We start from the raw sequence: 26,981 nt of genomic DNA on the forward strand, positions 1-26,981 counted from the left end.
CATTTTAATAAAATACATTGATACACTAGACTACTTATTGCTACAGCGTGGTAATAATACCGAAGGAAAACAACAATAGTTTATTTTCGAAGGAAGAACTGATCTCACCACTGTAGTTAAGGTGTTAGCCATTTTTGAAATCCTATTATTGAACTTAATTTGATAATTTCACATAAATCACAAAAATAGAAATGAACTACAAAACAATTCAAATAATATTCAAAGATCTCAGGAACCTAAATGGCTGAATTTTGAGCTTTTTTGTTTTATGGCACTGAAAACTTTCATTGCAAAATATTATAATGTAATCTAATCTTAGTTTCACAAATAATGTGAACACTAATAACTTAGTACCTTCACAGCATTAATGTGGAAAATCAGGTATTTACATTAGGGAATTAATAGTATACCACATCCAAGTTAGTGAGCATACAGGAAATTCCTAAAAACAGTCCATGTTCTCTCGGCTCCTCCAAGCAAGTGGCCACGCGGTTAAGGTCATGTAGCTATCAGCTTACATTCCAGAGATAGTGGGTTCGAACTCCACTGTCGCCAGCCCTGAAAATGGTTTTTCGTGGTTTCCCATTGTCATAACAGCCTGTACCTTAATTAAAACCATGGTCGCTTCCTTCTCGCTCCAAGCCCTTTCCTATCCCCCCGTTGCCAAAATACTTATCTATGTCAGTGCAACGTATGACTGTGTGGTGTGCTCCTTTGATACGGGCTAATCATCTCTTATCAATAACTTTCGGTTCAAAGAAATCTGCGGAGATTCCATACTAATTTCTTCTTCTCTGCTGACATACACTGGCTGTCTCCAAAATGATTCGAACATAACGTTATGTTATTGTACAAATAGTTCACACTTTTCTCCAATAAATCAGCCCTCCTACTATTTACAAGCAATTTTCTTGCCTTTCTTCCTTTCGTAATCCGTTTACCCTCCAGGGTTGGTTTTTCCTTCAGACTGAGTAAGGGATCCCACCTCTACTGCCTTAAGGGCAGTGTCCTGGAGCGTGAGACTTTGGGTTGGGGGATACAACTGAGGAGGAGGGCCAGTAGCTCGGCCAGGCGGTCTCACCTGCTATGCTGAAGAGGGGCCTTGTGGGTGATGGAAAGATTGGAAGGAATAGACAAGGGAGAGGGAAGGAAGCGACCGTGGCTTTAAGTTAGGTACCATCCCGGCATTTGCCTGGAGAAGTGGGAAACCACGGAAAACGACTTTTAAGATGGCGGAGGTGGGAATCGAACGCCCTTCTACTCAGTTAACCTCCCGAGGCTGAGTGGACCCCGTTCCAGCCCTCGTACCACTTTTTCAAATTTCGTGGTAGAGCCGGGAATCAAACCTAGGCCTCCGGGGGGTGTCAGCTAATCACACTAACCACTACACAGAGGTGACAAGCAATTTTATACACATTGAAAATTAAAACACTGCTACGTGTTAGAGGTTACGGTTGCGTTAACACGTTATTTAAGTTCATATAATTATAATTGGATGGATTTCACTATGAGTTACATTCCTGTATCACTGATGAACGAAATGCCTACTTATCTGAAGTTAAATTTCTGAATCTTCATAATATTGTTCTATTGTCCGAAAATGTAAACAGTAATTCAGGCGTTACTGAACAGGATCTTTAGAAAACCTAAAGATTGATAGTTCTGGTGTCTTCTTGTAACTGAGCAATTTATTGCGCCACACACACACCTCCTTTCGTAAATACCATGTCAATTTAATAGAAAACCGATCATCTATAATGTAATTACTTCTCACTTAACCTCACAAAATGTATACAACTTACACATCCCAGAAGACCGGCAGCTCGCTGGCCGCATGGAGTGCTGCAGTCACATGGATGAAAAAATGAGCCGAGCTTCGCGACTGTATATATTAGACTGTGACACCTACCAAGACGCAAGGCTAGTGCATAATGTGGAGGCCACTGCATAGGCTACTTGAAGCCACCAGCAGTGCCAATGCACTATGAGAGACTATGTCTGTTTGTTTGTCCAACCCTTCTCCCGTTTCCCCTACGGGGTCGGGTATGAGGTGAGATGAATTTGTCGTGGCGGTTTTTTATGACCGGATGCCCTTCCTGACGTCAACCTCATCAGAGGAGTTAATGGGAGATGAAATGAATGACGTGATATATGATAGTAGGGAGAGGGTGAAACCCGGTGCCGGCACATAGCCTACTCCTGTCGAATAGCACCAAGGGGTCTGCTCAAGGCTTAACGTCCCCATCCGACGGACGAATCACCATCAACAGCGTCATATACCCTCACTTCATATGAGCACTGCGGAGAGGTTTGGAATTTAATCCAGGCTTTTGGCACGCAATCTAGTGATTAGAAATTGTATACCACCACCTCCCCTACCCTGCCGGCCAACATTCTGATGGTGAAATTTTTTTCGACCAACGGGACTCGAACCGGCTAACCTCGGTGTTAGAACGTTTTTTAGACTTCAGCGCCTTAACGATCATGGCCACCAGGCGGGCTTATGAGAGACTATGTCTCATTTCCAAAAATTGATGCTTGCCTGGCCATCAGATGATATAGATGTCGATTCCATAGGGAACATGAAATATTTGTCCTGAATTAGTAAATTTATAATACCAATATAATGGTCCATTATTGGACATTATAAATTTTCCAGCTAACTCATTCGTGGTTGCCTGCGTTTCGCCCTCGCGTGCTAAGTTGGGCTCATCAGTTGGTGCTTAGCACACCTACCAAGACGCAAGGCTAGTGCATACTGTGGAGGCCACTGCATAGGCTACTTGAAGCCACCAGCAGTGCCAATGCACTATGAGAGACTATGTGTCATTTCCAAAAATTGATGTCTGCCTGGCCATCAGATGATATAGATGTCGATTCCCATAGGGAACATGAAATATTTGTCCTGAATGAGTAAATTTATAATACCGCAGAATGCACTAGCCTTGCGTCTTGGTAGGTGTGCTAAGTACCAACTGATGAGCCGAACTTAGCACGCGAGGGCGAAACGCAGGCAACCACGAATGAGTTAGCTGGAAAATTTATAATGTCCAATAATGGACCATTATATTGGTATTATAAATTTACTCATTCAGGACAAATATTTCATGTTCCCTATGGGAATCGACATCTCTATCATATTATCATTTCTTCCCTATTCGGGGACACAGCAACATGGATCCAGACAGAGTGTTCAGTAGAATTGAGAAATCTTACAGAAGACGGGAAAACATACTGTCTCCCAAACAATACTATGATATCTTAGAGAAACATGGCACCCTTAAAATTCTGAGCAGGGACTGGGAAATGAAAGATCTAAAATAGAGTTCACAGAAGGTACTACGAACTAGGTTGCCATTTAAAATGAATAGTCAGCGTCTTATCACGTATAATAAGAGACATAAGAGAGTCTCCGTATCAGTACAGGATACCTACTTCGCATACCCAGTGGAAGTTGAAGTTCTGAAAATGAAATCCAGCCATGAAGCATTTAGAAATCCTCTGTTTTACTGAAGAAAAATATGGTGAGCAAAGAAAAGAAGAAGGGTGTTTCAAACTTTGTTGAAATTTTTGGAAATACCGGATGATGCTGTGGATTTCTACAGGGTCATGTTAGAAGACAAGTAACAGACTTCTGATGGCTATGTGTTTTGATGAGTTGAGTAGACTTTATTTTGTAAGACTTAATTTTAATTTAACCTGTGTGATTTTAATGTGTTCATTCATTACAATAGGATTGATAATATAGGTTAATACCTTATTTTGTTTTATGTTACATTGCTTGATGTTATGTATATTAGAATCTAATAATATTATGTATCTTACAATACCAAGTAGCCTATATTATAAAATGTATGACAATGGAGCTAAAAATCAATAAATATTTTTAAAAAATTACTCACAAAATAACAAAAATAAAAATAAGTAAATAATACGATAAACAAAAGTATATTTATTACAAGTAACAACTCTCATTATTGTTCCGTATTGAAGATGACGTTAGGCATAGATATCAAGTATATCATTCAGTTAGAGTATTAATGTAAAGTTCCACTTTACCAGAATATTTGCATATATCGACTTTTGAAAAACTTGAGAATATTTTCTTCTAATCTTACCTCATCCACCTTAAGTTTCAACAAGTTCTATTCAGGTAACGTGCTTGTCTCTATTGGAACTAATATTGACAAAAATTTGAAATGTTTCATGCATATGCTTCTAAGTGAAAATAAAAAAACACATTTCCTGAAAAATTATGTTTGCTGCAAATGTCGAGTTTTGCAAAAACGCTCCTCAATTAGGAAATAATAAAATTAGTAGGAAATGATATAATAAGGGTTCCCAATGACTGCATAAGTAACGATTCATTTTGTAAGTCACATTTTCGGCAATGGTATAGATTTTAATTCTTCAGCGTACTATAACAGGGCAATTGTAAGTCCCTTAACTGTAACAGCATACATGAAGATGTTCTTCATCTAATCCCAAAAAGTTTTAAGGAATACAGCTGTGTCGATACTGTACTATGCCCTTCTCACATCCAGGATGGGTCACGTAAAAGAAATTCCGACCAGTCTCTCAGGGTTGTCTATGGTATATTTGTTTTATGTGGGATCAGAAGATAATGCAGATACGCCGAGTAATATATTTCCTGCCGATTGACTCGATGGACGTCTCCATCCGACATATCAATCTTATATGATTACCCAATGATTCATTGCCGTAACTCTAAGGTATCTTATATTACTATAACAAGTCATAAATAAGACTTAACAACTAATATTTATTAAAATATAGAAAAGTCTTGGAGGAGAAAAAATGAAAATATGAAATTAAGATTCAAAATTAATAGATTGGTAAATATCTATTGGGTTAAATTTATTTGTCAATGATCACATTTTTTATCATAATCTTGTTAATCATCATTAAAATGTGCTAACCTTCATCATATCTACAATATTTGTACATAAAACTGAAAATATATGCAATTTGAGTATGGGAAAAGTTTCATTATATAGAGTTATTCCATTATTTTCTAGCTAACATTCCCTGTACATTGCAAAATTCCTACTTCTCCTTAAGACACTTTGTTAAAATGATATTCATCAAGTTTTAGGATGGATTATCTCATGATATTTGTTGTATCTCCGTATAAGCATCAGGAAAAGTGATAAGTTTCTCGTAGGCTTCAGTACATTTGCTTTAAAAATCAATTATATTATCATAACACTCAAAAGCATCTCTTAAATTAATCTTCATATATGCACTAGAGTAATCATTAGGCCTAGCAAGGTATACTGAATCTTAAATGAGCCAAAAATAATGAATATTTATGCAATCTTGCATAAAATTAGTTAAAACATTTAAGGAAATATCATTCTGGAAGATATTGTACGATATCACCTCATCTAAATCCTTATATACAGTAGCAATCATCTTTCATATCAATCTAAGTATACATAATCAATTTAAAATAATGTTATTTTTCAGAAGAAATCCTACATTACGATGTCCAAGTGCTTGAATATTCGTTCTCATGGAAATATCTTTTGATGGCATGACCCTAGTATAATGTTCTATGAAGGTTAAAATCTATCACAATCAACGTAACACAAAGATTCTAGACAAAATACAATATTGTTCTATCATTAACACATATGATCCTAGCTTGCGTCAGTTGATTCATTACACATTTCAAATACTCAATCTCTTCTTCTATTTCATCGTAGCACATATTCCTATTCAATTCATCTTTTATTTCTTTCATCCGACAATTCTATATCTTCTTCAATATTAATTTCAATTCATATCTCTTATTATTATTCTCAACTCTTCACAGTTAACCTCTCTTGATGCATATGTTATTTTCTTCTTGTATATTCTCATCATCGGATCATAGAAGAACTTGTCTTCTCAAATCGCATCAATACCTTTTCTGTCTGTTCACATATCCAGAATTTGTGACATCCTATCTTATAATAGCCATGTATTTCCTTCATGCCGTATCAACCTATATCAGCTACATTTATATTAACCTAACACTTGGAAACCATAGCATCATAAAATGCTCTCTTGTCAAAACTTCTCATGTCCTGTGGCATAATATTACTTGGAGAGAATATCCCATTTTGCTTGAGAATTGGGGTTTGCTTAAATTGCTTTAGAACACTATCTACTCCCTTTATTTTAATCTATTGAGAAATCACTCACGAGAATCTGACATTTAAAATATTTGTATTGAATTAGGAGGATACATTTAATTTTTCCTTTTGTAAAGTGAAAACCGTCAATACATAATGATTCTAATATCTTGTAATAATAAAAGAATCTAACATATTTATTTTGAAGATTAAAATGACACAATAACAAGCCTTAAATTACAAATGAACTACTGTACTCTAAATAACATCTACTAAACGACATGTTTTTATTTAAGAAACTTATCTCTTTTCCTTCGCTTCTGGGATGATTTATGTCTCGTTCATTCTGCGTTGTCAGGAGCGATCACCATACTGCATGGCTGGTTCTGCAGATCTCAACTGCGATGTTGGCCCATCACGGTTCAGCTCAGGTCACTCTACCCATCTTCTTATAGATTCATTACCGTCTCGTCTTGCTCAGTTACAGAAATGTGAGATCAGCTGTTATATTATTACAATCAAAGCCTTCTGTTGTAACATTTATAGTTCTTTTAAAACTTCTTTGCTTGATCCCTAATTTTATCTCAGACTTCCAAAATGTATGCTGTAAATTCAATATATGTGCTGTATAGCATTTGCGTTATAAACTTTCTTGCTGTAATATTGTGTTGACCGAGCTCGATAGCTGCAATCACTTAAGTGCAGTCAGTATCCAGTATTCGGGAGATAGTAGGTTCGAACCCCACTGTCGGCAGCCCTGAAAATGGTTTTCCGTGGTTTCCCATTTTCACACCAGGCAAATGCTGGGGCTGTACCTTAATTAAGGCCACGGCCGCTTCCTTCCCACTCCTAGCCCTTCCCTGTCCCATCGTCGCCATAAGATCTATCTGTGTCGGTGCGACGTAAAGCAACTAATGGTTATGAATTTCATATTTTTGGTCCGTATTGAACTGAGAATAATATATAAGTAATAATAATAACAACGTAAACGTTTCCACCTTTTCAATACTAAAATATATTCACAAAATTATAAATTGCACGGTACTAGTTTCGACCCATCTAGGGGTCATCATCAGCCGTATTGGAGCAAAGATCACTTTGGGCGAAATCCTAAGAAAATGTTATTTTAAAGAATAACAAGTCAAATGAGATGTTATTATGGTAATAGTTAATAATACAAGGAATATACATACTAAGAGGTTTTTAACAAAGAATAAAGTATAAATGGGGTGTTGTAAAAATTATAATCATGGAAATCAGTAAGTTCTTGTATTGAAATGACATATATAAAATTATATATGGCTTAGGAAGAGGGCTTACACTTTCTCCCACCTTAAGCCCTCTTCCTAAGCCATATATAATTTTATATATGTCATTTCAATACAAGAACTTACTGATTTCCATGATTATAATTTTTACAACACCCCATTTATACTTTATTCTTTGTTAAAAACCTCTTAGTATGTATATTCCTTGTATTATTAACTATTACCATAATAACATCTCATTTCACATGTTATTCTTTAAAATAACATTTTCTTAGGATTTCGCCAAAAGTGATCTTTGCTCCAATACGGCTGATGATGACCCCTAGATGGGTCGAAACTAGTACCGTGTAATTTATAATTTTGTGAATATATTTTAGTATTGAAAAGGTGGAAATGTTTACGTTGTTATTATTATTACTTATATATTAGTAAAGCAACTAGCAAAAAAAAAAAATTGTGTTGTCCCGAACTATTGCTTCTCTGGTTGATATTATGCTCTTGGTGTCTTAGACTGGCCGACTTCCAAATCTCGCTGAATGTTTTAATTGGATATAACGCATTTTATGAATATATATTGATATATTAGGCGTTATTTCGACGTTTTCTTGTAGCTAATATGTTCTTTCCTCAAATTGTCTTCTTTTCATGATACTTTTGTTTTGATTCAGCTTACAACTTTGACAAAATAAGTGTTTGCTTATGCGCAACAGAAGTGTAAGTTTAAAGGCAAATAAATGGTCTTCCAGAGTTCAGTATATTTTCCATTACTGTTCTCATGCTTCCTTTATCATCAGCTTCATTTTTAGTCTTTGTTCACAGCTATTGCTGTGACAGGCCACTAGTTTACTAGTGTACCCTCCACGAAAGGAACCAACTCTTACCCAAGTATGTGCCTTCCACCTGAAACATAAGCAAGCTAATCGGAAACTTGAAGTATTCTGAAATGGTACGTTATTGGTTTACTGCTTCCATCCTAGATATCTAGGGATTACCTTGGACTGTACACTTTCATATAAAGAGCAGTGCCTTAAGCTGAAGCACAAGATCTCTTCGAGGAACTGCCTCCTCCGTAAACTGGCAGGGAATAACTCGGGCACCAATCCTCAAATGTGGTGTTAGATCCTGCCATTCAGCAGGAGAATATGCCTGTCCTGTGTGGTATAAGTCAGCCCATGGAAAACAGGGGGATGTTGCCTTAAATGAGAGTTGCAGGATTATTTCAGGTTGTTTGTGGCCAAAGTGAACTATCTACCTGGGATTACTTCATCTGATATCAGAAGAGATATGGCTGCCAACAATGAAAGGAGAAACCGAGACAGTTCTACGTGATTCTGGTGAATTTCAAACAACACAAGATCTCTTATGTTGTCCATTGTGCACATCCAGATGTACAATGAGTGATTTGACTCAAGCTAATTTAAGTACTCTCGAAGTGGCTAAGTTTTGGGCTGGAACTGTTTGAAGTCACTTGATGAACACATATTTGTGTACTTGTGTCCTATGTTTCCATGTTTCATATTTTGTACTTCTGACACAAGCAAGCCAGCCAGCCAGCAAGCAAGCAAGTAAGCAACCAAGCAAGGCTCTGACAATCCATTGACCAAGAGGAATATTATATTTAGCTGATAGATACGGCAGACATGGTGTATAAATTGTTGCTTTTTCCAGATTAATATCCTGGCTTGGTGCTGGTCCCTCTCAAAGTAAATGGCAGGATCTAACACCATACCTTTATTTTCTTTCTTATTGATGGCTATGATGCCCACTCATCTCGTTGAGTCATCAATAGAGACGCAGTGAACTTCTTCATGCACCTCCCATCCACACTGCCTCAGGCCTTGAGCAATTGATGTCCTCACTCGATCATGACGTTTGTTACCCAGTAATTCCTGCAGAACCCCAGCACATGTCCAGGTGTTTCATTCTTGTTGCAACCGATCTCTCATATCTATAATGCCAATATTGTTGGTCCATTATTGGACATTACAAATTTTACTCATTTGGAACAAATATTTCAGGTTCCCTATGGGAATCTACATCCTCTCATTATCTCTCACAGCTTTCTTCCATTGGTTTTAGAGGGAAGACTTTCTTTATTGATGTTCGGTTTATGAAGCGCCATGTTCTTTTCATTGGAAAATTTTTGTACATGATACAGCTGTAGGATGCTAAATAGTTTATTAAGTCACCTATTCAATACATTAGATTTTTTAAACATTTAGGAATAGTTTAATAAACTATTTAGCATCCTACATATAGTATCTTCAATACAGATCAATAATGATATTTATCACCTGCAACATGATACAGCTGTATGTCATTAATTAATCAGATATGGGACATCTGAACATATTATAGTGCGGAATATTAGCCTCCCATTCAGCGCAGAGTAGTCCCTTACCTCTGAATTTCTTTGGACTCTATAACATGGAGTTTGGTGTATCATCAGGTAGCATCATTATTACTTTAACACATTGATTGCCAGACCAAATTTCATAGGATTGCCGTCTAGTGCTGTGAGTTAATAACATTGAGTTACCCCCTGGTGCCAAAACGTTCACAGGCTTAACCAAGCAAATGATCGCTGAAATGTGGATGTATTTATGATATATTAGTTTAACTTATTATGTATATTAGGTCAAATATTGCGACCCCATATGGGGTCATATTGGTCATTACGAATTGTACACATACATGCGCCCCCATATTGGGTTGTACTTGTACAGTAATTACTGTCCCGACGCTCGGTCATACTTACCTTTTCCTTTGCAGGGGCGCATTATATGCTGTTGATTATGAGAGATGTGTTGCCTTGTTCATACAGGAGCCGTTAAAAAGTACAATCCCCGATTTTAGGTCAGGAAATGTTTGTAAATGACGATCTTCTGATTTTAGGTTAGGACATTTTTGTATAAAATGTTATATAAAGTAGTGAAAATCATGTGAATTTGGTAAATTAGGATGTAACAGAATAATAATATAAGAAGAATTATTAGTTACAGAATATTGAATAAGTATATAATTTTATTTGTATAACTTTGAATTTGAGTAAGAGAACCTAGCAGCAATAATTGTGTGACATGGGAAACCAGTGACTATATTGTTGAAGATGGTCATAATTGTTGCAACAGCTGGCTTGGAAATCCGGAGTACAGTGGGAATGTGAATGCTGAAGACTGTAATTCATCAATGTGGTTGAACATGCGAGATCGCTATTTGTTCTGTACTGGGTTCAAAATCACTGTAAGTATATACTTCGTCTACATCATCATTGTCCGACTTGTTCAATATATCGTCCAGACTATCTGCGCTAAGTCTTTTACTGCTCGATTTACTCGTAACAACTTAAAAAAGAAAAGGAAACTCACAGTACTGCACACTTAAACAATCCGTGTGTGAGATAGACAATGACCTTGTTATCCTACAAAGCACTTTTGACGTTCCCATATGGGGTTGCGCCAAAACAGGAATTGAGGAATGGAAGGTGGACTATGCAAGCACTTAAATAGACGACCAGCAGATGGCAGGAAGAGACTTTATACAGGTTCGAAACCCATACTTACTGCGCACCCAAATGGGTTCGCACAGTTTTAGGTTTAGAACGACCGGGCGAGTTGGCCGTGCGCGTAGAGGCGCGCGGCTGTGAGCTTGCATCCGGGAGATAGTAGGTTCGAATCCCACTATCGGCAGCCCTGAAGATGGTTTTCTGTGGTTTCCCATTTTCACACCAGGCAAATGCTGGGGCTGTACCTTAATTAAGGCCACGGCCGCTTCCTTCCAACTCCTAGGCTTTTCCCATCCCATCGTCACCATAAGACCTATCTGTGTCGGTGCGACGTAAAGCCCCTAGCAAAAAAAAAAAAAAAAGTTTAGAACGAACGTACGTTCCCATATGGGGACTGAAGTTCAAAAATTCATTGATGATTTTAACTTTCTGTTCTGGTTTTAAAAGTGTAGTTTTAACGAAATTGTTTAAATCGGAATTTAGGATATTAATTACGTTAGATCCGTCAAGGGATAGTTCATTATAGAAGTCAATTCCTAGATACTTGATTTGTTCATTATTTAATGTTACTGATGGTATTACTGATCCTTGAAGAGTGGTGATTTTTCCCGGAACAAGTTTTCCTTTCTTTAGGGTAATAGATTTACTTTCTTGTGGGTTAATATATAGACCTATTTCTGTGAAGCTACTTATGGCTAAATTAAGTAAAATTGTTTCATTTTCTTTGGTTCTGCTGATTATTGCTATATCATCAGCGAATGCAAAAGCAGACAATGGTGGAATCTCGTCAGGTAAAATATATCCGTACGTATCGCTGACGTCATGGTCGGTAAGATCATGTAATATTTTATTAATTGCTGAATTGAAAAGGAATGGTGAAGTAGGGGAACCTTGCGCTACTCCACATTTAATTTTTATAGGTTTGGATTTCTTAAAATCTGCTTCTACTTGAATACTGTTCTGCAAAAGGAAAGCTACAGTGTCTGTCTGTCTGTCTGTCTGTCTGTCTGTCTGTCTGTCTGTCTGTCTGTCTGTCTGTCTGTCTGTCTGTCTGTCTGTCTGTCTGTCTGTCTGTATCGGTCTCTCAATCCTGAGGATTGTGATCTCTGAAGATATTTCTTTGTACCCGTTTCCATTCTTCACGGTCTTCTGCTATACGGGTAGATTGTATGAACGATGTCTTTGTTGCATGTTTTATGCCATCTGCCCAGCGTATAGGTGCTCGCCCACGCTCCCTCTTTCCAGGCACGTCTCCCAAGATTATGTGCTTTTCAAGGCTTCCTTCTCCACGACGCATAATATGACCAAAGAATTGGAGAATCCTCTGTTGACATTTTGCCGATAATCTGGTAGTGATGTTCAGCTCCTTGAGGATGGATTTGTTGGTTCAAAATGCTGTCCAAGGAATGTGAAGCATTCTTCTCCAGCACCACATCTCAAATGAGTTGATCTTATTCAAATCTGAAGCTCGTAAACGTTTCAGCACCATAGAGGGAAATAGAGAATACCAGTGTCTCTACTAGTCTCATCTTTAGCTTTACAGAAATGGAGCGATCCTTCCAAATATGAGATAACTGAGACATGATATTCTTGGCCATGGCAATCCTTCTCCTGATCTCTATTTCACACCTGTTGTTGCTAGTTTAATGGCACCAAGGTACAGCATTTCTGAAACCATTTCCATTTCGCTGAAGGCACTGAGTGCGTTCAGCTTGCCAGGCCTATCAACTATCATAATTTTTGTCTTTTGCATGTTGATCTGCAAACCCAAACCGATGCTCTCAGTTCTGACACGGTCTAAAAGCTCTGTCATTTCTGCCTTATCCTTGGCAATCAATACAGTGTCATCTGCATATCGGAGATTTGATATCTTTCTGCCACCAATAGGAAATCCACCAGTCCATCCAGCCAATGCAGTACTCATGATGTACTCACCATAAATATTAAAAAGCTGGAGTGACAATATACAGCCTTGGCGAACGCCCCTTTGTGTCTTGAAGATTTCAGACATCTTGCCATCCTGACAACTGCTGTGTTAGACTCGTATAGATTCTTTATCAACCAGATAAGATGTTTTGGAACTCCCATTTCCAATAACACTTGCCAAAGTTTTGCCTATTGAACACAGTCAAAGGCTTTCCTATAGTCTAGAAAGCAAATGATCATAGGAAGCTGGAATTCTCTGCTCTTTTCAATTAGTTGTCGGATGTTCAGCAGCTGTTCTCTTGTGCCTTTTCCTTTAATGAAACTAGCTTGTTCAGGGGGAATCTGTGAACTAATATCATTTTGGAGTCTGTCTTTCAGGATATACAACATGATCTTGCTAGCATGTGAGATTAACGATAAAGTCCTATAGTTATCACATTTCATTGTTGAGCTCTTTTTATGCAAGGGGATGAAAATGGATGTAACGCAGTCAGCTGGCCATTTGCCATTTCTCCATATTTTATTGCAAATGTCTGTGATAATTTGAGCACCAATATCACTCGTCTCTTTCAGTAGTTCAGCTGTTATGTTGTCAGAACCCGGTGCTATGTGCGGTCGCAATGATGTAATTACCCTTTTTGTTTCCTGAAGTAAGATGTCTGGTTCTTGTTCAAAATCTCGCCATTCAATCATCGGCTGTACTGTCTCTTCTTTATACAACTCCTCACAGTACTGTTTCCATCTATTCAATACAATTTCAAAATCATGCATCCTATGACCATCTTCTATGGACCATACACTAGGTTTGTACTTATTTGACAGCTGTTTTACTTTCTGGTATATATCTCATGTCTCATTGTCTGCACCAGGGTATGTTTTTGCATTGATGATAGAGGATTTCCAGCGATTGTTAACCAATATAAAATCAATCTGATTTCTATGAAGACCATCAGGGGAGCACCATATATACAGTCAACGAATATGATGTTGAAATAATGTGTTGGTTACACATATTTCACATTACATACAAAACTGTAGTAGCCTCTCTCCACTATCATTTCGCTTTCCAATGCCATAATGGCCCACGATGTGTCTAAACTCACTGTCAGTGGTCGTCTCCAAGAACCACTGATATTTTCTTACTTGGGATATTCTTCATTACATCATCTAATTCTCCATAGAATTTCTCGATTACTTCTTCGCTCGAAACAGATGTAGGCGCATACACTTGAATGAAATGGAGTTTACATGGTGCGGCCTTAAGTGTTAAGTGGATGATTCTGTCATTTACACATGAACATCCATCCACTAGATTTGCCAAATGCAGAGGGATAATTATTGCAACGCCATTGGCACTTTCATTATCTGGTCCAGAAAAGTACACCGTATTACCCTTAGTGGTGCAGAAGAACACGTTTCCAGTGTGTTTCAGATAGACCTAGCAAGTCTAGATTGTGATTGTCCATTTCCTTCTCAATGATCTGAAGTTTCCCAGGTTGCAAGAGTCCCCTTACATTCCAAGTCAAAGAGATGTTCTCTTTAAGATGTTACTCCTCCCAGTCGCACATTCCCCACACAAGGCCTGGGAGTCTACCTTCATGTGCCCAGTTACCAATTTCACACCATTCAGCCTGAACCTGAGATGGCGCCGGGTGTCAACCGGATCGCTTGACAAATTCATTTCCAAATTAGCCATATCCATCAGAGATTCTCTTGGGAAGGTAGTGTGGTAGTTTCCCCTTGCTTTCCACACTGCAATATCATGGCCGTTGATGCTGATTCAGCGACGCACATAATCATCCAGTAAATTGTCTGGAATAACAGACTGCTGTAGAGCCTGTCTGATGTGCTGATGTCCAATAGAATCAAACCCTACCGATATGTCGAGAAAAATGGCGCAACAATCCTTCCAGCAGCGCTTTGCATCATGAAGGCAACCATTGACAAGAGAAGCGTTAATATGGGTTCCAGGTAGTGGCATAAAACCGCATTGAGATGGATTTAAAATGATGTGTGCACGTAGCTGAGCGTCTAACACACATTCTATGATTCTCATGACCACTGAATATATGGCAATAGGTCTCCACTCCTTGATGTCATTTATTTCTCCTCCTTTGTGTATCGATATTATTCATCCCCTTTGAAGCTGTGAAGGTACATAAGAGAATTGCAGCATTGCGTTAATGAGCAACATGCGAAGTCTAGTGACTTTAAGATGTCTTAAAACATGAACTGTTATATGATCGGGGCTAGGTGATGTGTCAAATTTTATGCCGTGAAATGCCTTATGTATGTCATTTTCATGAATGGTAATATCAGCTGGTAAGTCAGTATTTATTTCTGTATATCTGGGAGAGGGGGGGTGTTGTTTTTGACACCCAATGTATTTTCAAAATGTTGTTATTCTTGACATTGGAATTTTGCAAGGTTGGCGCTTGTTCATTTTTTCCATTACTTTACGGGCAACATTTTGTCTTTGGTTATAAAACTGGTATTGAGCTACCTTGTAATCATAAGGTTCTCAATTTTTTCTCATTGTCTCTTAGACCTTCGTTTTGGATTATTAGATGTTTTATGACCATATTTATGACTAGCAAGATACCTACGGTATTATATTGAAATTTATAATTGGATGCTTAACCTTTTATATATAATCCACCAAAATTCGCGATCTGACTTGTTTTCGGAGAGATTGCAGCAAAGTTCCTCCCATTTTTCAATCTTTCTTTCCAGCAATCCTTTCGTACTTACCGGGCTAGGTCCAGGTATTCCACCCGGTCAGTTGGGTCCCTAAATCTTTGCCATCTTTTCCTATAAGCATTTTAATATGGATCAAATCCTTGAGGAGATCTGGCGTGGTGTCGTCTTGGGTGCCTTGGTGGTACTGAACCAACGGCCGGACTGCATTCGTAGTCATTGCCCGCCCAGGACACATTTCCAGCGTGGTCAGCACATTTTGATGACGGTCCAAGATATTATTATTATTATTATTATTATTATTATTGTTCTGGACCCCACAGCAAGATGCTGCAAGACGGCTACTTGGCAGTAAATTACATCTGCTGCCATTGTCATTGCTGACAATGTGACCAGCACCATTGTCATGGTTAGGCAAGTCCGCGGGTTTTCTGGCAATGCGAATGACATACTTCCGTGTGTTACTGACGTTACTATAGATGTGAACAATTCCTATCATTTATTTCAAATGTGTTTAAATTTTTATTTATATGCCAGGAGAATCTACTCCAAAGGAAAAGATGGGTCTTGAAAACGAACCCAGGAAAGATTAAAAATGATCGGTTTATGATCAGAATAAGTACATTGAAAATCCACAGCCTGTTTCCAGTCATTCGGCCGGGTCAGGAATGGAATTAATAAAGCCCCCATCTAGCAGCGAGGATAGGAATTGTGCTGGCTGCCGAGGCCTGTCGCACCCCTCTGCGGCAATGATTAATGAATGACAAATGAAATGAAATGATATTGGAGAGTGTTGCCGGAATGAATGATGACAGGGAAAACCGGAGTACCCGGAGAAAAACCTGTCCCGCCTCCGCTTTGTCCAGCACATATCTCACATGGAGTGACCGGGATTTGAACCACGGAACCCAGCGGTGAGAGCCGGCGCGCTGCCGCGTGAGCCATGGATGCTCCTTATATGTAGATTATGAACAGGAAAATCAATTGGTCTCAACTCTTTTTTCACCCCACCGCCGTTGATTTACCCCCCCTCCCAAAGGAGGTGCGTTTCTTTTTGTTTAAAGGAGATTCCAAATACCAATGTTCACGTCTGTTACATTCAGTTTTGAGATATAAGAATCCCCACAAACATAATTACCTTTTTTTCACTTCCTTTCACGCTACCCCTTTTAAGTGAATTTTCCGGCAAAAATACTTGTTTCTCTAATAGTAAAGGATATTCTAAATACCAATTATCACGACTTTAACATCTTCAGTTTTTGAGATATGTGTCCTCGTGAAAGGAGTTTAACTCCTTTTCACTCCCGCCCCCAAGATTATTCTCTCCCCCGCCCACAAAATATGTGTTTTTCTTTGTTTTTAAAGGAGATCCAAATACCAATTTTCATGTCTGTAACAACTTTAGTTTTTATTAGATGTAAATATCCTCATTCAATTAATTCAGTTCATTTTTCAATTCTTTCACCCCCCCCGCCCCTTTCCTTCATTGGATTTTCCCACAATACGTGTTTCTTTACTTTTAAAGCAAATTCCAAATATCAATTTTTACGTCTGTAACATTTTACGTTTCTGAGATATACTGCAGATATAAATTTTCTAAAAATTAACCCCAATTTGTCACTCCTGTTTAACCCCCATTAATTGGATTTTCCTAAAACAAAAAGTACGTGTTTCTTTATTTTTACAGGAGATCCCATATACCAATTATCAGGTCTGTAATATCTTCAGTTTCTGAGATATAAGTATCCACATTAAAAGCATTCTACCCCTTATTCACCCTTTTTCACCCCTCCCATTGGGATTTTCAGAAAACAAACAAAAAATACATGTTTCTTTATTTTTAAAGGAGATTCTAAATATCAATTTTTACATCTCTAAACTTTTTAAGTTTTGAGATATACACTCATTTTAAAATTTCACCCCCCTTTTCACCCCCCACCATTTGAATTTTCCAGAAACAAAAAGTACATGTTTCTTTATTTTGAAATGAGATTCCAAATACCAATTTTCAGGTCTGTAATATCTTCAGTTTCTAAGATATAAGTATACTCATTAAAGGCATTCAACCATTTTTCACCCCTTTTCACCCCTCCTATTAGGATTTTCCGAAAACAAAAAAATACGTGTTTCTTTATTTTTAAATACCAATTTTTACATCTGTAAATTTTTCAAGTTTTGAGATATAGATACACTAATTTTAAAAATTAACCCCCCCCTTTAACCCCCTTAGCAACGGAATATCTAAAAATTCTCCCTTAGCGAGCACCTACGTGCTAGTATGAATCTATCCTCAAAATTTCAATTTCTTTATGTCCAGTAGTTTTGGCTCGTCGATGATGAATCAGTCAGTCAGTCAGGACAAGTTCTTTTATATATGTTACCGAGTTTTTGTGGTAGTTAAGCATGAAAGAAGGTGCTGGGTGGTGAATAGGTCTCAAGCTACTAAAGAGAAATTAAATTTTAAAATTTAACAAGGTTATATTTTCTTTTTAAAATTAGGTAACAACAAATAGAACAGGTACTTAGTAGCCGAAATACAACTTGAAATGTACAATTACAGGGATTAAAGAATTTGGGCTTCGAGCCCTGAAAACACAATTCTTGAGCAACTAGCTCAACTTTACGATATACCAATTTTAACAAAAGGGGCAGAAGACCCCACTCAAACCCTGGAGCCTTTGCTCCAAATTACACAGCAAAGCCTCCTCGAGGCATACAACTCTCAGTTTTAGAAAAGAGCCACTCGCTCTTAAAGTTAAGCCTCTCCCAGGCCACACCAAACTCAACTTTCAAGTTGTCCTCAAAGGACATATACACAGGGGTAAAATACCCAACCTACTGAGGTCTATTAGGTGAGAAAAGATTAATACATGACCTCTAAAATACAACTTGAGAGGAGGCGAACTTGCACTCCTAATACACTTTGCTTTTAAAACCTAATCTGGCTCTGGGCCACTAACGCAAGGGCTAATCCCATACTACAGAGGTGACTTAGAGAAGAACACTTTACATTACATAAACGAAGAAAAGTTTGAGAAAATAAGTTCACCTCAAAACAAATGTGAGTGGGAGCTCGAGAGGGTTAGCACTCTCTATCCCAATATGTAACTTTACAAGAAAAAGAAGAAAAGAGTAGTTACATTTTAGGAAAAGGTTACATGATGGAAAACGCTTCGAACCCGCCGCGAGAGTTAAACTGCCGACCTAGCAAGAAAAGAAGATATTAATAGGCCATTACCTGGTAGTAGATCGCTGCCGAGGAAAGAGGCGCTTCCCGCCTCCTGCTATGTACTTAATACACTGAAAGATGGAACAGAAGTGGCCCGGAGACCCCAAAATCAGCAGTTTATATCCTCTCGCGGAAGATTCTAGGCGTTAGGGGAAATAAAACACCCTCCCACAAAATCTTTATTGGTTCGGGAAAAGAAACCCCTACATAGAGGAAAAAGAAACACATTATTGGTGGAAAATTAATTAAAGAAATTCGGGATTGGCTAGATCCAAACTAAGGGGAAAAAGAGGGGTATACAGCCAACTTAAACAATAACAGAAAGAAATTTAACAAGAAACAAACTTTTGAAATAAAAATTTCTCCAACAAAATAGTTCTTTGATTCCGCACTAGGTTGCACTATTGTAATTCTTCAGTAGTGTCCTCTAGAAGAGAAAGTTCCCACTTCTTACTTCAAGCGAAACAAAAACACATCAAAAGTGACACAGTTCAAAAACTCAAAATTTTCCACGTGGTGACATCTTCTGAGAAAGTAGAGAATTAATAGAATAGATAAAGTTCAACCTTCCTCCAGAAGAGGAGTTTCAACTGGCGCAACTTTTAAATAAACAGAGTAGAGGTGTACCGCCCGGTACAATATATATAGATTACTTTGCACCCTTGTAGCTTTAAACTATTTGGCTGCAGGGTGTTGAGGGTGACGCAATTCAGTTACTTGGTTGGCAAAAAACTGTAAAACGTTAGAAGCCAGGGTTTTCTAACTGATCAACATTCCCAGTCTGTATAGTACTGAAGTTTTTGTTTACCCACTCCTGCATTACAATAGCATTTTCGTTTGGGATATCTTACTTAATTACTCTATATTGGTTCTACACATCCTTCATAGTTTCTGTTCTCAGCGGTTTGGATTATGGAATTAGAATTACAAAGGGCTGTGTTGTTGATGGCATATTGCATAGATATTTTATTTCTCCTACTTTCGGGGTGAGCTTTACTGAGCTTAGCACAAATAGGGCATAGTAATTCTAGGTCAGACTATATATCATTAGTACTGAACATTCTTTATCAAATCTATGCCTGACAATGAAATGAAGATTTATAACCAAAAATGTAGCCCCACTAATTGATTTAGAATGGTCGTAGTGTATTCATATCTGTTTATAATTTTAGTGCTGGAGTAATGACATGGTTATGAATGTAAAATGAAGCTTTCCAAGAAAACTCATTCAAATAATCAAAACACAGATGACTTAACCTGATACAAATGTTGACTGCACGTATTAGAAGATGTGGCAGACTAATGGTAACGGCTGTAATTGCAACTGGTTCGTGTTCCGCAAGATGGTGATACTGTCACACTTAATTGTTGTTTCTCTTTGAATACCAGTGAGCAGAATAATGTATCATCAGTGCTCAATATTAAAGAACTAGATGGCTGCACCCTTTTGCACAAACTTGAATCTATAGTTTTTACAATGTGTCACAGAAAATCAACACAGGCACTAAAGACAACATTGTCACTCGCACAAAACACATTATTATCCTACAAGGTAAGCTACCGTATCTATGAAAACGCCTATTTGGTGAGAATGCATTGGTTGTTTCATGCTGTGTGAAGTCATGCAGTTGAAATCTTCCTTGGCCTTCTGTTATAAATAAATAAATATGCAATGTTGCATTGTGCACAAGGGTGCGTTCTGTATGTGGGGCGAGTTCATTCTTCCTGGTGCCGCCACATCACCCCCCACGGAGAAGGAAAGTTAACAAATGGAATGGACGGGCAAAGTAAACTCTTCGTCCTGATCGTGTTGTGTACTTTCTGGATGGTGATGATGCATCAGGTAAGTCAGGTGTAAAAGAAGTGCTAGGTTGACTGGATGAAGTGGGGGTAGCAGATGTGTCAGGTGTGTTGGTGCAGGTAGGAACAGCAACGAATTATGCAGGTTTCACACGGTCTGTACTCACTACTACTTCCTTGTTTCCAATCATTAGTGTCAAATTCTTCTCATTACGGCCAGCTACAGGGTAAGGACCAGAGTATGGGGGCTCAAAAAGAGAATTTACATGGTCCACTCTCAGGAAAACATGGTAGGCAGTTGCCAAGTCTTTGAAGACGAATACTTTTTCTTGACTATGGCGGGAGGCAGGAACAGGTCTGAGTTCAGCCATTACCTTCCTTAGATGATTTGCAAAATCAGAAGGGTCGACTGGAGTAGAAGAACTGGGCAAAGAAGTAACCATTTCTCCAGGGAGGTGTAGAGGCTCCCCAAAATCTAGTTCGGTGGGGGAAGCTTTCACCTTTAGAACCGCACGCATACCAAGTAACACTAGGGGTAAGGCTTTTGATCCACGTTGCATTGTGACACATCAGCGAAGCTTTTAACTGCCTATGAAGATGCTCCACCATACCGCTAGCGGATGGGTGGTAACTGGTTGTTTGGATTTTCGTTGTACCAAATTGTGTCATAGTGTGCAAAACAGTGTAGACTCAAATTGTCTTCCTTGGTCAGTAGTTATACAAGTAGAGAGACCAAATCGGGAGATCCAACCCCTTATTATGGTATCGGCTGTTTCTTTGGCAGTGATGCTGCGCATGGGCCATGCCTCTGGCCAACAAGTAAATCTGTCAACAGCAGTGAGGAGATAATGATAGCCTTCGCAGGCAGGCAGTGGGCCAACAATATCCAAGTGAATGTGGCTGAAACAGCCTGTGGGTGCTCTGAAATTCCCCAAAGGAGCTATATTATGCCTCGTCACTTTATTGCATTGACACAACAAACAAGCACAAGTCCAGGCATGAGTGTGTTTCTGAATAGATGGCCAAACAAATCTATCTGAGACTAGACGAGAAGTGGCTCGAATGCTTGGGTGGCTTAAGTTATAGAGCTTGTCAAAGAACTTGCGCTGAAAAGAAAGTGCCAGGAACGGATGGGCTTTTCCAGTTGATGTATCGCATATGATGGTAGTTGTGGTACTCGGGAGGGTAACTTTTTCTAATGTCAGCGACATTCCACCTTGCAAGAAGGCTTTGAGTTCGTCATCGACCGCTTGGGATTGAGCCAGCGCAGCGTAGTCATCTTGTAGTGAGATGGCTTCAACACAAGACATTGTATCAGCAACAACGTTATCTGCTCCCTTTATATGCTGAATATCAGTTGTGAACTGGGATATGAAGGACAGACAATTAAGTTGATCTGGGGGCATTTTTCTCTACGTTGAGAAAATGCTTAAAGCAGAGGCTTGTGGTCCGTATATATGGTGCAGTGTTGTGCTTCCAGTATATAGCAGAAATGCTGGACAGCCTCGTACACAGCTAACAGTTCCCTGTATTAGGCCGGCCATGTTATCTGACATGCTGAAAGCTTCTTGCTGAAAAATGCTAGGGGCTGCCAATGGTGTCCAACTTTCTGTTGCAAACATGCTCCAACTTGAGTATTTGATGCATCGGTAAAGAGGCCTAGAGGCGCACTTGGCAATGGATGAGCAAGTTGAGTGGTTTGCGCTAGGCTTTTCTTGGATTCGTGGAAAGCACGTTGCAATTCTGGAGTCCAGGAGACAGGTTTAGAACCCTTAAACTTAGAATTGGCTAGGACGTTCATCAACGGCGCCTGCAATTCAGCCGCATGTAGTAGGAAACGTCTATAGAAGTTGACCACGCCCAAGAACCAGCAGACTGGGCGTGTTGGCCGTGCAGTTTGGGGCGCGCAGCTGTGAGCTTGCATCCGGGAGATAGTGGGTTCGAGCCTCACTGTCGGCAGCCCTGAAGATGGTTTTCCGTGGTGTCCCATTATCACATCAGGCAAATGCTGGGGCTGTACCTAAATTAAGGCCACAGCCGCTTCCTTCCCACTCCTAGGCCTTTCCTATCCCATTGTTGCCAGAAGACCTATCTGTTCAATGCGATGTAAAAGCCAATTGCAAAATAAATAAGTAAATAAATAAATAAATAAATAAATAAATAAATAAATAAATAAATAAATAAATAAATAAAGAGAGGCCCTGGACAGTCTTCGGTAGAGGATATTCCAGGAGAGACTGGATTCTCTCTGGTGGAGGTTTTGTACCGTCCTTTGAGAGCCAATAGCCCAAGAAGGTTACCTCACTTATGCCTAATATGCACTTGGATGGATTTATGACTACACCATAATCAGCTAATCTCTGGAAAAGTACGCGGAGATCGTACGTATGCTCTTCAGCGTCCCATGAAAACACCAGGATATCATCAATATATGGGAAACAGAAGTTTAAATCTCTAATGATCTCATCCATAAAAAGCTGGAAAGTTTGTCCACCATTTTGTAACCCAAATAACATATAGGGAAATTCAAACAGCCCAAAAGGTGTCATTATGGCTGTTTTGCAAATGTCACTGGGGTGAATCGGGATCTGTTGGTAGGCCTTGATAAGGTCAAACGTACTGAAAATGGTTGACCCAGCAATGTTATGGCAAAAATCTCCTATGTGTCATACCGGGTAGTGGTTGGGTATTGTCCTTGCGTTCAATGCCCAGTAATCGCCACATCTACGCCATGAGTTGTTCCGCTTAGGTGCAAGGGTGAGGACCAGGAACTATTAGAAGGTCTCGCTGTACTGCACCTTACCATGTCCTCAAATTCTTTCTTCGCTATCTGCAATTTTTGAGGTCCTAGACAACGAAGTTGACGAGAGACCAGTGGGCCTTCGATTGTTCTAATGTGAAGTACAGTATTGTGTTTAATATATCACTTTGGATCCCAGGTGGGCGGGTAATGGAGTGAAAGTCAGCGAGCAACATGCTAAAAGCTGAGTTTAAAGATAAAAATGTTGTTGTTCCGTATTGAAAAGTATCACAGTTAAATTGAAATAATAAATATGGTAGTTCAACCTATTCAATACAAGTAAATAAGAGATGTAGAGATTACATTCTTATTTAATTAAAAGTGGAAATGGTACCGGTTTTGACCCCAGTCTGGGTCATCATCAGCCGATTATAACTCGAAAAACAATGCATAAGTAAGAAAGAAGTTAACGGTCAAGTCCACACAATATCAGTTGAAGAGGCGATATAAAAATGACGGGGGTAGGCACTGTAAAATTCAGACGAAGTGGAATGTAAGTCAGTTAAAAGAAGTAATGCGTAATCTTCCGAGCATCAGCACGGCACACGAAATGTTTGGCACTGTCTCACAATGTTCACGAAAAGCAGAGAACAGTTAAATGAGCCAGACTGCATACTTTGTGCCTGACGGTGTATTTATATACCAATTATACCAATGAGAGACAAAGAGACGTGATACTCATGCTCATACCCACGCAACGTCGCCGAATGACTCTAGTTCAAGAAGCTATACATCCTGATGCAATGTTGCATCATGCACAAGGGTGCGTTCTGTATGTGGAGCGAATTCATTCTTCCCAATGCCGCCACAAGATGAATGAATGGATTACTGTAGTTATGTCATTTAAGTGTACTTTACTTGGCGTATTTTGTATATTCTATTATTGTTATTGCTATTAATATTATTAATATTATTTGTATTTGTAATTACGTTATAAGTTATGTACATTTATACTCTTCTAGTGGTTAACTGTAAGAGAGGACCTAGAGCCCTGACTTTGCCACCAATATAGGCATTATCTATCTATCTATCTATCTAAAGTAGTTAGAAAGACAATATCATTAACATTACTATTGTTGTTATTATTATTACAGTAATATACCAAGTGAAATAGAATGCAGCAAAGGTAATGTCGTAGGCTTGCAGTTGCAAATAGTGTTATTCTATTAGAAAGAAGTGATTGCTCAGGCAAAATTATCTTTACCCCGGTCTGTTTTCAGATTGACTTTGCTGTACGGGAGTGAAAACCGGGTGGACTCAGGATATCTTATTCATAAGTTAGAATTAACAGACAAGAAAGTAGCATGAATAGCTGTTGGTAAAAACAGGTGGGAACGATGAGAGGAGTGTACTTGGAATGGGGAGATGAAGGCTAAGTTAGGAATGAACTCAGTGGGTGATGCTGTATGCATAAACTGGGTCATGCGAGCTGGTGGTGGTGGTGATTGTTGTTTTGAGAGGAAGTAAAACTAGGTAACCATCCTCTATTAACGCTAATCAGAGTGTAAAAATGGAAGGGGTCTGACACTTTGAAAAATGAAGGTATCGGCCAAAGAAGAACAAGGGCCACGAAAGGCATGAAAATGAAAGAGTATGCTCTAATACTGTCGGGGTCGGAAAAGAACAAAAGGATAGGCAAAAGTGAGGACCCTGAATAAGTGGAAGCAATGCCAAGACTCAGGGAAGGGCTCCATGTTTACCAGCCAATACTCCCAAGTTAAGCACCCCTGGGACCGCTTTTAGTTGCCTTCTACAACAGGCAAGGGATACCATGGGTGTTATTTTGCTGTCCCAATCCTCAAGGGGTTCGTGTGAGGTGAATTGAGGGGGATAGGTTTCCCAGGAGAATAATGGACTTGGTCATGGAGGGTAACCCGATGATTGTTAGACTCTGCTTCTAATGATTTAATAATAAGAGGTCTGGACCACAGAGCTAGTTCTTAATTAATTCACAGAGATTTGCAGACTGGATGCTCAATGGCATAATACTCTAGTTTTCTGACAATACAGATATAAAATTGGGTCATTATAATAAAATGAGTACTATACATAAGAGAAGAAAAAGAAACAGGACTGAATTATGTTATGTTGTGTCTTTTGAAATTCTGCATTGTCCCTATTATTTGACACTCCTCACCATCATTCCTCCCCTATTGCTGATACTATTAAGTAACTTGTTGTTTATCTTACAGAAACTGGACATCATAAAGCAATGCAGCGGATTATGGGTCAAGAATGCACAATTTCGACAGCACAAATCATAGTATTTTATTTAGGTGACATTGTTATTGTCACTGGTGAAATATGAACTAGTACCTGTATTCTCATTTTTAACTTACTTTCACTGTATCTGTCCACTGGTACACATTTCATAGTTATATTTAGGAGGAATACATTACTGGAAATATGATTCAAATGACATTCCTTCTGTTGGACCACTCTTTGTAGGTGCCAGTGTTATGTAACGCTAGAACTTGTAATGTTAAATCTTGTGGTAGCAGCCATATTTGACAGCTTTTACTTTTTCAAATAAAATACAAAACATCCGCAAGATACGAACTAAATCTATGAAGTTTTATATATCTACGTAAAGCTAATACACAGAGTATTGTTGTGGTGACACAAAATTGCATAAATATTTTCACTAGAAAAATGTACAGTCTGTTCAATAAGTGTAATTCCTAAATTCAGAATCATAATAAAGCTTTCGATCATATGTACACAGAACTGGAACATGTCACAAACAAACTGAGATATACAGCTTGTCATTAATGTACCTGTAATACACTAGAAAAAGTTTCATCACTCTGAGAGCTATATTCTTGAAAATATTAGGGAAAATGTATTGGCATGCAATCATTTGGAGGCGTGACCTTAGACCGCGTTGTTATGATAGGTTGCTTTATAGGGGGTTTGTCATCACTTTCCAATATTTGATGTGAAAGACAGCTGATAAACATTCCAAATCTGAATCTGTCAGTTCATTCTCAATAACCTCAAAGTAAAATGCGTCACTTCCATCTTCCAACAAATTTTGCACTACTTCATTACTCATTTTCCATAATCAAAATATCTTTATTTGCAAATAAGGTGTCTACCTCGGTGGCAAATGGTACACTAAAATACATTATTGTCAAGCACTAAATATTAAATTAATAAGAGAAGAAAATTTTCCTGTAATACAATATTATACAATTTACGCTAACAATTTTTTTTCTATTAAACACACTGCTCATCCTTTGTAAATTTATATTGTTTACAAAATTCTACTTACAATGTCTCCTGTACTACTTACAAATATAGTAAACTGATATACAGTATGTGGAATTACTTCAAATGATACTATACAACTGGTATAAGATTAAACTTTACATTGCATTTATTTACTTTTTTTTTTTTTTTTTTTTTTACCCTTCTGGAACCTAAGTAGCATAACGACCTGCTGCGTCTTAACCAGATTCCCTTTTGCCACCACTTTTCAGAATTCCTGAAGGGCCTTCACAGCTACTGTAGCGGTCCCAGGACCCTCGAAGTCCCCACCGTACTTCACCCCTACAGGCAGTCCCCTACTTTGGCTGTCCAAACTCCTTAGACCAGGGGATGGAATTAATTTATT

General features: G+C 38.5%; 1 protein-coding gene across 1 annotated transcript in view; it reads left to right on the forward strand.

The window, feature by feature from the left end:
• Positions 1-26,685, forward strand: part of BckdhB (Branched chain keto acid dehydrogenase E1 subunit beta) — a 309,243-nt gene extending 282,558 nt beyond the window's left edge. The window contains exon 9 of the mRNA XM_067146689.2: positions 25,558-26,685. The gene's annotated coding sequence lies outside the window, so the exon portion shown is untranslated. The remainder of the gene's footprint in view (positions 1-25,557) is intronic.
• Positions 26,686-26,981: the final 296 nt, after the last annotated feature.

This window comes from Anabrus simplex, chromosome 1 (assembly GCF_040414725.1).
Source record: "Anabrus simplex isolate iqAnaSimp1 chromosome 1, ASM4041472v1, whole genome shotgun sequence".
NCBI classification, from domain to species: Eukaryota; Metazoa; Arthropoda; class Insecta; order Orthoptera; family Tettigoniidae; genus Anabrus; species Anabrus simplex.